General features: G+C 39.4%; 1 non-coding gene across 1 annotated transcript; it reads right to left on the bottom strand.

Annotated features, from left to right (window-relative positions):
- Positions 1–309: 309 nt before the first annotated feature.
- Positions 310–418, bottom strand: LOC112715685 (small nucleolar RNA R71). Its single transcript, XR_003159907.1, has one exon. It is a non-coding gene; the product is annotated as a small nucleolar RNA R71 (small nucleolar RNA).
- Between the last annotated feature and the right edge of the window lie 11,603 nt (positions 419–12,021).

The raw sequence follows: 12,021 nt of genomic DNA, 5'->3' as shown, positions 1-12,021 counted from the left end.
ATACCCACCATTGGTGCAAATAACTTTGAGCTGAAGCCTCAACTGGTCACTTTAGTTCAACAGAACTGCCAGTTTTATGGACTTCCACAGGAAGATCCCAACAGATTCATCTCTGATTTCTTGCAGATCTGTGATACTATCAAGACTAATAGAGTGGATCCAAAAATTTATAAGCTTTTGCTTTTTTCCTTTGCTGTAAGGTATAGAATTAGGTTATGGCTGGCTTCCCAGTCTAAGGAAAGCCTAGATTCTTGGAAAAAGGTGGTCAATGCATTCTTGACCAAGTTCTTTCCACCTCAGAAGCTGAGCAAGCTCAGGGTGGAAGTTCAGACGTTCAGGCAAAAAGATGGTGAATCCCTCTATGAAGCCTGAAAGAGGTACAAACAATTAATTAAAAAGTGCCCTCCTAACATGATTTTGGACTAGACCATGCTAGATATCTTTTATGATGGTCTTTCTGAGATGTCCAAGATGGCATTGGACCACTCTGCTGGTGGTTCACTCTACTTGAAGAAAATGCCTGAAGAGGCACAGGAACCCATTGACATAGTTGCTAATAACCAATTCATGTATACTTCTAAGAGGTACCCTGTAAGCAATGGGGTAGCTCAGAAGAGAGGAGTCCTAGAGGTTGACACTCTGAATGCTATATTGGCTCAGAACAAGATCCTGACCCAATAACTCAACATGATCTCTCAGCATCTGACTGGATTGCAAGCTACAGCTGACACCACTCAAGAAGCCTCCTATGAAGGAGATACATATGATCCAGATCAACCCATGATGGATGAGGTTAACTATTTGGGAAAATCCTCATGAAATCCCAACAATGAACATTATGGAAACACCTACAACTCATCATGGAGAAATCATCCCAACTTTTCATGAAGGAATCAACAGAAGCCTCAGCAAAGTTTCAATAACAATCAAGGTGGAAGAAACCAGAATAGGTTTAATAATAAACCATTCCCATCTTCTCAGAAACATATGGAGACTTCTAAGAACAGTCTCTCTGACTTAGCCACTATAGTCCCCAATCTCTCTCATTAGCCACTATAGTCCCCAATCTCTCTCAAACCACTCATAGTTTCATTACTGAAACAAGATCCTCCATAAGGAATTTGGAAGTACAGATTAGTCAGGTGAGTAAAAGAATCCTTGAGACTCTTCCTAACACTCTTCCTAGTAATACTGAAGTAAACCTAAGAGAAGAGTGCAAGGCCATCACTGCATAAGTTGAAGCCAAAACTGAAGAGGAGAAGCTGGCGTTGAACACCAGTAAGGGAGTAGATGGGCGTTCAACACCCAAAGAGGAGCAGTTATTGGCATTGAACGCTAGCAATGGAGTAATAGCTAGGCATTCAACACCCAAGAGGGAGCACTCCTGGCGTTGAATGCCACAATAGGATTAGTTGGGCGTTCAACACCCACTAAGGACTCCCTTGTTGAAGAACTAAAAGAAACCAAAACTCATGAAGAGACCATAGAGGTTCCCTTAAATGCTTGGTTGAAGATTATAGAATCTGAAGAATACTCCTCCTCTAATGAGGAAGAGAAAACCAAGGAAGAGCAAGTTGCTCGGTACCTCAGAATTCTAATGAAGCTGAATGCCAAATTATTTAGAATAGAGACATTGGAGAAAGAACCTCCAGTGCTCACCAAGGAACCTAATGCCTTGGTTTAGAAGAAACTACCTTAGAAGCTGCCGAATCCCGAACGCTTCCTAATTCCCTGCACCATAGGGACAATTATCTTTGAGAAAGCTTTCTGTGACCTAGGGTCAAGGATAAACCTCATACCTCTCTCTGTAATGGAGAGGCTGGGAATCTTTGAGGTGCAAGCTGCTAAGATCTCATTGGAAATGGTAGACAAGTCACTGAAAAGGGCATATGGCTTGGTAGAGGATGCCTTAGTAAAGGTTGAAGACTTTTACATCTCTCCAGATTTTATCATCTTAGATACTGGGGAGGACGAGGATAAATCCATCATCCCTGGAAGACCTTTCCTGGCTACAGCCAATGCCATAATTAATGTGGCAAAGGGAGAGCTAGTCCTGCAATTATGGGAGGATCACATCTTATTCAAGATGCCCAAACCTAAGGCCTTCCCTAAGGGAGAGATAACTATGCAACAATTGGTGTTCCAACCCTCTTTCTCAGTGCAGAACTATTGGTGCGGTATTTTACAACCACAAACTAACCGGCAAGTACACCGGGTTGTACCAAGTAATACCTCAGGTGAGTGCGGGTCGATCCCACGAGGATTGATGGACTAAGCAACAATGGTTAAATGATTTACTTAGTTAGGCAAGAAGAAAATGGTTTTGAGATGTTCAAAAGGTTTAAAAAGTGACTTTAACATATCAGAAGGTAGCAAGTAATTAAGTTGAAAATAAAATATGGGAGAAAACAGTTAAGGCTTCAGAGATATCTATTTTCTGGATTGACTTTTCTTACTAACAATTTTAAGCATGCAAGATTTAATTCATGGCAACTATTTGTGACTAGACCCTAATTCCTTAGACCTTCCTAGTCTCCTCTAAAATTCATCAACTGCCAAATCCTTGGTCAATTAATTCCAATTAGAGGGTGATGATCAAATTCTAGTTTATATGCCACAAGAATCCTAATTATCCAAAAATAAGGGGATTATATGTCACGTATCCCGTTAAATACAAATAATTAGAAATTCAGAATAATATGTTTTCAAGCTGTTGTTCAAGTAAAGAGCTTTTTCAAGTTATACAAGAACTCAATTAGAACATGGGTCATACTTCCGTTCCACCCAAATTCATAAAATAAAGAACGAAAACAATTATTGAAATATAAATCAAAACATGAATTAAAACAGAGAAATAATAGTATCAATCCATACAATAGACAGAGCTCCTAACCTTAATAGTGGAGGTTTAGTTGCCCATGGAATGCGGAATGTAAATTGGAATAGAATTCCCTAATAGAATCCCCTGTATCCCCCTAAAGAAGAAAGGTTTCTCCTTTTCATAACAAATCCTAATTAATTTTAAAATCTAATATCTAAAATTAAGATAATATCTTTTCCTATTTTCAAATTCAAATTTAAATCAGAATCAATTAAATAATCCACGCCTTGTAATGTGGGGACCACTTGGCTTCACTGGATCCGCGCCTAACTTGGCAGAGAGCTGCGCCTTACTTGAGTGCCAAAATGGGGCCCAGAAATCGCCCCCAGCATTTCTGCAATTTCTGCACGTGGCGCATGTCACGCGTACGCGTCAGTCACGCGTATGCGTCAGTCACGCGTACGCGTCGATGGTCTATTCTCTGTGTCACGCGTACGCGTCAGGTACGCGTACGCGTCGCTGTGCAACTTCGCTTTTCATGAGTACGCGTCAGGAACGTGCACGCGTCGCTCCTCGCTGTCATCTCCTTTAATTTTTGTGCTACAGAAACTCTATCAAATCCAGCTGAATGCTACCTAAAATTAATAGAATTGCACAAGACTCAAAGTAGTATCCATAGTGGCTAAAAGACAATTAATTCTTGATTAAACTTAACAATTTAAATGCAAATTCACTAGGAAAAGATGAGAAAGATGCTCACATATCACAACACCAAACTTGAATTGTTGCTTGTCCTCAAGCAACCAAAATAATACAGGCCTAGGATGTGAATTTGCATGAGAAATGAGAGTTCAATTAAGCTCAAGTCTATTCTTAAAATAGGGTTTTTTCATTATAATTTTGAACAGTTTTGGCATCTCACTCTCCTTTGAATCAGAGGAATGTCAGTGTCATTCCGAATTAGAATCCAGATCATATTATGAATTCTCTGATCTTTATACTCTAATTTAATCCTTGAACACAGCATAATTTTCTTTAATTAATTTATTTATTTCTTTTATTTATTATTATTTTCTTTGGTGCTTTGCACCTTGAGCCTAGCCGTGATTTTAAATGTTTTGTCTCAAGGGTTACTTGACACAGAAACACCACAAGCACTTAATTGGGGAACTTTCTTTAAGTTCTGATTTTTCTTTTACTTACTCCCAGACAGTGGTGTCCAAAGCCGGTGGCATACTCGGTTAAACGCACTTGGTCTCAACTCTAAGTGTTCTATCTCAAGGATTACTTGACACAATCACACCACAAGCATATTACTAGGGAAACAACTCTTTGAGCTTTTAATCATGTCTGACCTCCCTAGTCATTGATGCTCAGAGCCTTGGACCTTGTTTTTTTGTGCTGTTTCTTTTGCTTCAAGGATTAAAATTTTACTTATTTCAGAGAATTCATAATAACTTTCTAAATTTCTATTCCTTGTACATCAACATCCTTTAATTCAAATTCAACTTTGCACTGTTCATATCATGCATTCAGAATCATAAAGAATACCACCACATTTAAGTAAATGAGACTATTCTTTAAATATAAACTCAATTTCTCATGCAATACATCACTTCTTTTTATTTTGAATTCAAGTTTTAGTGAGCAATACATGAGAAAAAATTTTTTAAAGCACTAAAGATCATGCAAGCAGTTAAAGCAACAGAAAATAGAAGACAACACAATAAGAACGGAAGAGAAATAGAATAAAAGGAACTCAACCACCTCAGTTATGCTGGTGGTCATCTCATTCCTTCATGAAACACATTCATCTCCCTTTGGTGCTAGACAGAAAAGCCATAAGTGAAGCGTCAACACCAAACTTAAAGGTTTGCTTGTCCTCAAGCAAAGAACTACAAACAGAGAGGGATATAAAAGCAATCAATATGATGAAAAAAGGATAAAAAGATAAAAGAACAAGAGAGAGTTAGAATTTAGAAGGGGGATGATTTGAAATCAGGTGCTGAGGTGGTTTAATTGGGCGTCACATGCGACGCGTACGCGTCAGAAACGCGTATGCGCGAATCGTACAAACTTCAAGCGACGTGTACGCGTCCCGGGGACACATCCGCGTGGTGAGTCTTGTGCGCCCAGCATAGTTTCAGCCCCACACCAGCATAACTCTCTGGCCAAACACATTTTACGCCGATTTTACTCATCCACACGTGCGCGTGCTTGACGTGTACGCGTGGAGTGCCAAAATTGTAATTGACGCGCACGCGTCATGGATGCGTACGCGTGATCCAATTTGTGCGCAAGGCACGCTTCTTTCGCCACTCCCGCGCAACTCTTTGTTCACTTTTATTTTCCATGCACACACATATAACGCGTACGCGTCAGCGACGCTTGCGCGTTGTGTGCTCTTTTTTTTAAGTATCTAGTTCCTGTTCAAAAATAGCTGCATGATCAGAAAATAGTGAAAACTTAATAAAGATCAAATAAGTAAGAAAACTACTACTACGAAAAACAACTAAGAATGAAAAGGAGCGACCATACCATGGTGGGTTGTCTCCCATCAAGCACTTTTAGTTAAAGTCCTTAAGTTGGACATGTGGTAAGCTCCTTGTCATGGTAGCTTGTGCTTGTACTGAACCAGGAATCTCCACCAATGTTTGTAATTTCAATGGCCACCGGGATTCCAAGCTAGGCGCATAACACCTTCGAGCAAGTTGAAGCAAGTGATAAGGCCCCATGAGTGTTGATTGTGGGAATGAATTCCAGGGTCCCAAACCTTGCTTTTACACCCGTCTTCTTGTGTATCACCATTGTTTCCACCAGGTGACAAGCAATCTGAATTCTTACAGAGACATCCAAACAACCTTCTAGACCCATTCAATTAAGCTCTATACCAATCCTTGCACTTCAATTTGGAGCATGCAACCATATTGAACCTTGTTTGACAACTCTTGCTACTAACCATCTTTTTCTTACTCTTAATGCCATAAAGAGCTCTAAGTTGACCATCCGTCTCCAGTAGCCCATATTCAAGTGCGAAAGTAAAGGTTAAGGATAGGAATTTTACCCACTTGAATGTTGTATTGGATGGTGGTGGCTTTAGAAGAGGTCTTGCAAGCTTCACTCCCTTGTGTTCTTCTTTGAATTCTTCTATCTCTTTGCAAGATTCCTCGATTTCAACCTCTTCCTCTTGGTAGCTTTCTTCTAATTCAATCTCTTCTTCATTGCTTACCAAGGGCATGGGAGGTTGTGCATCTTCCTTTTCTTCCATATGTGAGGGTGGAAAGTTGTCTAATTCACTGGAGTATAAACTCCTTTGATTGGTTTTCTCACTTTCTTCCATAGGATCTTGCATTGTATCTCTTAGGAAGGAATTTTCTTGTTCCTCTTCCTGGTTCTTGATCATCGTCTGCACATATTTCTTTATATTTTTAACACTTGTCTTTATATCATGTAGGAATTCTTTCATGAGAAGCTCAAGATCTGATGGTATTTGAGATGAATAAAGAGATGGTGGCTCTTGATATGGGTAGAAAGATGACGGTTCTTGATATAGATAGAAAGATGATGGTTCTTGATATGAATATGGAGATGGTGGTTCTTGGTATGAATATGGAGTTGGTGGCTCTTGATAGTTGGAACATGGAGCATTGAAGTTTCTTTGGTTTTGACTTTGCCAACCAAAATTTGGATAGTTCCTCCATCCACCATAATATGAATCACTACTCGAGTGTGAGTAGTAACCTATGTGATCTCTCTCCATTATTTTTCCTTAGCACAAAACACTAAACAGAATTAAACGTACCATGTGGTAAACATGAAAATAAAGAAGACAGAACAATTTTTTTTTCGAAAATATTTTTTTATTTTTTTTCAAAAATATTAAAAATAGATTTTAATAAAATTAAAAATAAAACACCTAATCTAAGCAATCAAACAACTAATAGTTGTTAATTACTATCAATCCCTGGCAATGGCGCCAAAAACTTGGTGCGGTATTTTACAACTACAAACTAACCGGCAAGTGCACTGGGTCGTACCAAGTAATACCTCAGGTGAGTGAGGGTCGATCCCACGAGGATTGATGGACTAAGCAACAATAGTTAAATGATTTACTTAGTTAGGCATGCAGAAAATGGTTTTGAGATGTTCAAAAGGTTTAAAAAGTGACTTCAACATATCAGAAGGCAGCAAGTAATTAAGTTGAAAATAAAATATGGGAGAAAATAGTTAAGGCTTCAGAGTTATCTATTTTCTGGATTGACTTTTCTTACTAACAATTTTAAGCATGCAAGATTTAATTCATGGCAAACTATTTGTAACTAGACCCTAATTCTTTAGACCTTCTTAGTCTCCTCTAAAATTCATCAACTGCCAATTCCTTGGTCAATTAATTCCAATTAGAGGGTGATGATCAAATTCTAGTTTATATGCCACAAGAATCCTAATTATCCAAAAATAAGGGGATTATATGTCACGTATCCCATTAAATACAAATAATTAGAAATTCAGGATAATATGTTTTCAAGTTGTTGTTCAAGTAAAGAGCTTTTTCAAGTTATACAAGAACTCAATTAGAACATGGGTCATACTTCCGTTCCACCCAAATTCATAAAATAAAGAACGAAAACAATTATTGAAATATAAATCAAAACAAGAATTAAAATAGAGAAATAACAGTATCAATCCATACAATAGACAGAGCTCCTAACCGTAACAGTGGAGGTTTAGTTGCTCATGGAATGCGGAATGTAAATTGGAATAGAATTCCCTAATGGAATCCCCCAGTATCCCCCTAAAGAAGAGAAGTTTCTCCTTTTTATAACTAATCCTATATAATCTTAAAATCTAATATCTAAAATTAAGATAATATCTTTTCCTATTTTCAAATTCAAATTAAAATCAGAATCAATTAAATACTCCACACCTTGTAATGCAGGGACCACTTGGCTTCATTGGATCCGCGCCTAACTTGGCAGAGAGCTGCGCCTTACTTGAGTGCCAAAATGGGACCCAGAAATCGCCCCTAGCGTTTTCTGCATTTTCTGCATGTGGCACATGTCACGCGTACGCGTCAGTCACGCGTATGCGTCGATGGTCTATTCTGCGTGTCACGCGTACGCGTACTGTGCAACTTCGCGTTTCACGCGTACGCATCAGGAACGCGCACGTGTTGCCATGGAAAGCTCCAAATCACACACACGCGTCAGGTACGCGCACGGCGTCGCTCCTCGCTGTCATCTCCTTTAATTTTTGTGCTGCAGAATCTCCATCAAATCTAGCTGAATGCTACCTAAAATAAACAGAATTGCACAAGACTCAAAGTAGCATCCATAGTGGCTAAAAGACAATTAATTTTTTATTAAACTTAACAATTTAAATACAAATTCACTAGGAAAGGATGAGAAAGATGCTCACGCATCAACTATACAGACCCCCAAGCACCAAATCTAAGTTTGGGGTTGAGAACCCATCATCAAGCACTATAATAAAGGTACTAAGAAGAAGGTACCTAAAGGCTGGAGGGATAAGAAAATCCCCACTGAAGGCCTCTCACCTGGCATGAGAGTTATCTTTACAGACAGCCCAGTGATTCCGCACACTGTGAACAAGGTCCTGTCTCTAGAACACGTGGAGCTCATCCATGAGAGCACAGGAAGAAGTTCACTGTAAGGAGCGAAATTCTGAGCGCCTATCCATTCCCAAAAAGGGGATGACCCTCAAGCTAGTGACGTTAAGAAGCACTTATTGGGAGGCAACCCAACCATAATTAGAATCTTTTTGTTTTTCCTTAAGTTTATTTATCTAATATTAGTTTATTCTCGTAAGTTGTGATCCTATGTAGTATTTAGAACAGAGATAGAAACGTTCAGAAATAGAAGCAAAACACCCTGGAGTACACCCCGTGCTGGCGTTGAACACCAGACAAGGAGGCAAGAGGGGCGTTCAACGCCCCAATTGGGTGAGGAAGCTAGAATTGAACGCCAAGGGAGGAGTCCCTAATAGGCGTTCAAGGCCCAAGAAGGAGCAAAAAGCTGGCGTTAAACGCTAGCCAGGGAGTAGAGGTTGGGCGTTCAACACCCACAAGGGGGCAGGGAATTCGAATTCCCTAGCCTCTTAGGATCAATGTGTCTCACAGTATCTCCGCCTACCCCCAAATTCTTCTCTTTCTTACTTTTCCTCTTCTCCATATACACTTTTCCCTATACACCCTCAACCAATCATATCCACATCACCTTTTTCTCTTCCCAACACCCTTCATTACTACCATCCAACCATTTCCACCAACCCCACCCACTTTAAATTCAAAATATTTCCCTCCCAATTACCTTACCCCATAACCGAACCCTAACACAAGCAACTCCCCCTATAAATACCCCATCTATCACCCCTTCATACCCACACATACACAACCCTTATACACCATAAGCCCCCCACTTGGCCGAATCCCTCTCTCCCTCTATCTCCACTATTTTCTCCTTCTTCTACTCCATTCTTCCCTTTTGTTCATATTTTCTCAAGGACGAGTAAAGCTTTCAAGTTTGGGGTTGGAAAAGCCTTACTTTTTGCTTTCCATTCATACTTATGGCACCCAAAGTCAGAGAATCCTCTAGAAAAAGGAAAAGAAAAGCCATAGCTTCCGCCTCCGAACCTTGGAAAAGGGAGAGATTCCTTACTAAGGCCCATCAAGACCCCTTCTATAGAGTAGTGGCAAAGAAGAGGGTGATTCCTGAAGTCTTCTTTAGGCTAAAAAAGAATAAGTACCCGGAGATCCAATAAGAAATCCGGAAAAGAGGTTGGAAAGTTCTAACCAACCCCATCCCAGAAGTTGGAATCTCATTGGTGCAAGTATTTTATGCCAATGCGTGGGTCACCAAAAATCATGACACTAATGTGAACCCACACCCCAAAAATTGGCACATCATGGTTCGAGGGCGTCTCTTGGATTTTAGCCTTGAAAGTGTAAGGTTGGCGCTCCATCTACCATTAGTGCAAGGAGACCCACACCTCTACACTAGAAGAGTAAATTTTGATCAAAGGCTGGACCAAGTCCTTTCAGACATTTGTGTGAAAGGTGCACAATAGAGAAGGGATGCTCATGGCAAGCCTATCCAACTAAGAAGGCTTGACCTTAAACCCGTAGCTAGAGAATGATTGGAATTCATCCAATACTCTATCATCCCTACTAGCAACTAGTTTGAGGTAACCATTGATCGAACCATCATGATTTACTGTATCATGCTTGGGGATGAGGTGTAGGTACATGAGGTGATATCTCGAGAGCTGTGCAAGGTGGCCAAAAAGACCTCTACTCAAGCAAGGTTGGCATTCCCTCACCTCATATGTCACTTATGCAATTCCATTGGAATTGTCATAGAAAGATGCATCTCCATTGAGAAGGACAAGCCCATCACTAAAAGAAGGATGGATCATGTTAGAGAGCCAGCACATGAACCACAGCAAGAGCATGTGGAGGTACCTCAACAAGAAATCCCTGAGATGCCTCAAGGGATGAATTTTCCTTCCCAAGGTTATTGGGAACAACTGAATAATTCTCTAGGGGAATTAAGCTCCAATATGGATCATTTGAGGATGGGACACCAAGAGCATTCCACCATCCTCTATGAAATAAGAGAAGATCAAAGAGCTATGAAGGAAGAGCAACAGAGACAAGGGCGTGACATAGAAGAAATCAAGCGCTCCATTGGATTCTCTAGAGGAAGCAGTAGCCGCCGTCACTAAGGTGGTCACGTTCCATATTCCCCGTTGCTTATGTTATTTTTTTGTTTTCCATTATATTTCAATATCTATTTCCTGTTTCTAAGTGCAAATCATCCTTTGTTTTGTCTTAAGCTATGAAATATTCCATACATCTCTCACCATAATTAAAAGAAAATTTTATTTGAAAAAGAGAAGTAAGATGCATGAACTCGAGTTATATAATAAGAATAGTCCAATTAATTGATGTGGTGGCATTACTTTTACTTTTTGAATGCATGAATCAACAGTGCATATTTGATGTTGGAGTAAAGAATGTTGGTTCTTGAAAGAATGATGGAAAATGTAAAGTATTATTGGTAATCTGAAAAATCAAATTATTGATTCTTGAAGCAAGAAAAGGCAGCAAAAAAGAAAGAAAAAGAGAAAGAAATGAAAAAAATAGAGAAGAAGAAAGAAAAAAAGCCAGTAGCTCTTAAAACCAAAAGGCAAAAGCAAGAAAAAAAAGAAAGAGAAAAAGCCAACAGTTCTTTAAACCAAAAGGAAAGAGTAGGAATCAAAGACTTCGAGCATCAATGGTTAGGAGGGCCTAAAAGAAACAAAATCTCGCCCTAAAAACTTCAAATGAGCTCCTCCCCTAACTAAATGCTTGTGGTGTGAAGGTGTCAAGTGAAAAAGCTTGAGACTGAGCAGTTAAAGTTATGATCCCAAAAGCAAAAGGGTGTGCCTAAGAACTCTGGACACCACTGGCTGGGGATTCTAGCAAAGCTGAATCACAATCCAAAAGGATTCACCCAGTTAAGTGTTTGTGGCATTTATGTATCCAGTGGTAATACTGGAAAACAAAGCGCTTAGGGTCACGACCAGGCTCTAAAAGAAGCTTTGTACAAGAATAAAAAAGAACTAAACTAAGAGAGTCAATAATATTATTTGGGTTCTGAATTCCTAAAGACACCAACACTTCTAAGCTTCAAGGGATAGTGAGATGCCAAAACTGTTCAGAAGTAAATAGTTATAAGCCCTGCTCATCAATTGGAACTGAGCTTCATTAAAAAATCTGGGATTTATTGTGTCCTTCTCTTCCTTCTTCCTGATCCTACTTTATTTTTGGTTGCTTGGGGACAAGCAACATTTTAAGTTTGGTGTTCTGATGAGCGGATATTTATACGCTTTTTGGCATCATTTTCATACTATTTTAGTTATGTTTGTTTAAGTTTTATTATGCTTTCATAGGTTTTAGTGCAAAATTCATATTTTTGAATTCTAATTTGACTTATTGTGTTTTATGATAATTTTAGGTCATTTTTGGCTGAAATTGAGGAGCTTTGGCAAAGTCCGATTCTGAGGCAAGGAAAGCGTAGTAGATGCTGTCAGAATCTGACCTCCGTGCACTGAAACAAGCATTTCTGGAGCTACAGAGGATCAAATACCACGTTCTTAATGGTGTTGGAAAGCTAACTTCCAGAACTTTTCAGTAATATATA

This window comes from Arachis hypogaea, chromosome 1 (assembly GCF_003086295.3).
Source record: "Arachis hypogaea cultivar Tifrunner chromosome 1, arahy.Tifrunner.gnm2.J5K5, whole genome shotgun sequence".
Lineage (NCBI taxonomy): Eukaryota > Viridiplantae > Streptophyta > Magnoliopsida > Fabales > Fabaceae > Arachis > Arachis hypogaea.
The sequence above is the reverse complement of the archived record's forward strand: the minus strand, read 5'-3'. Positions and strand labels throughout refer to the sequence as shown.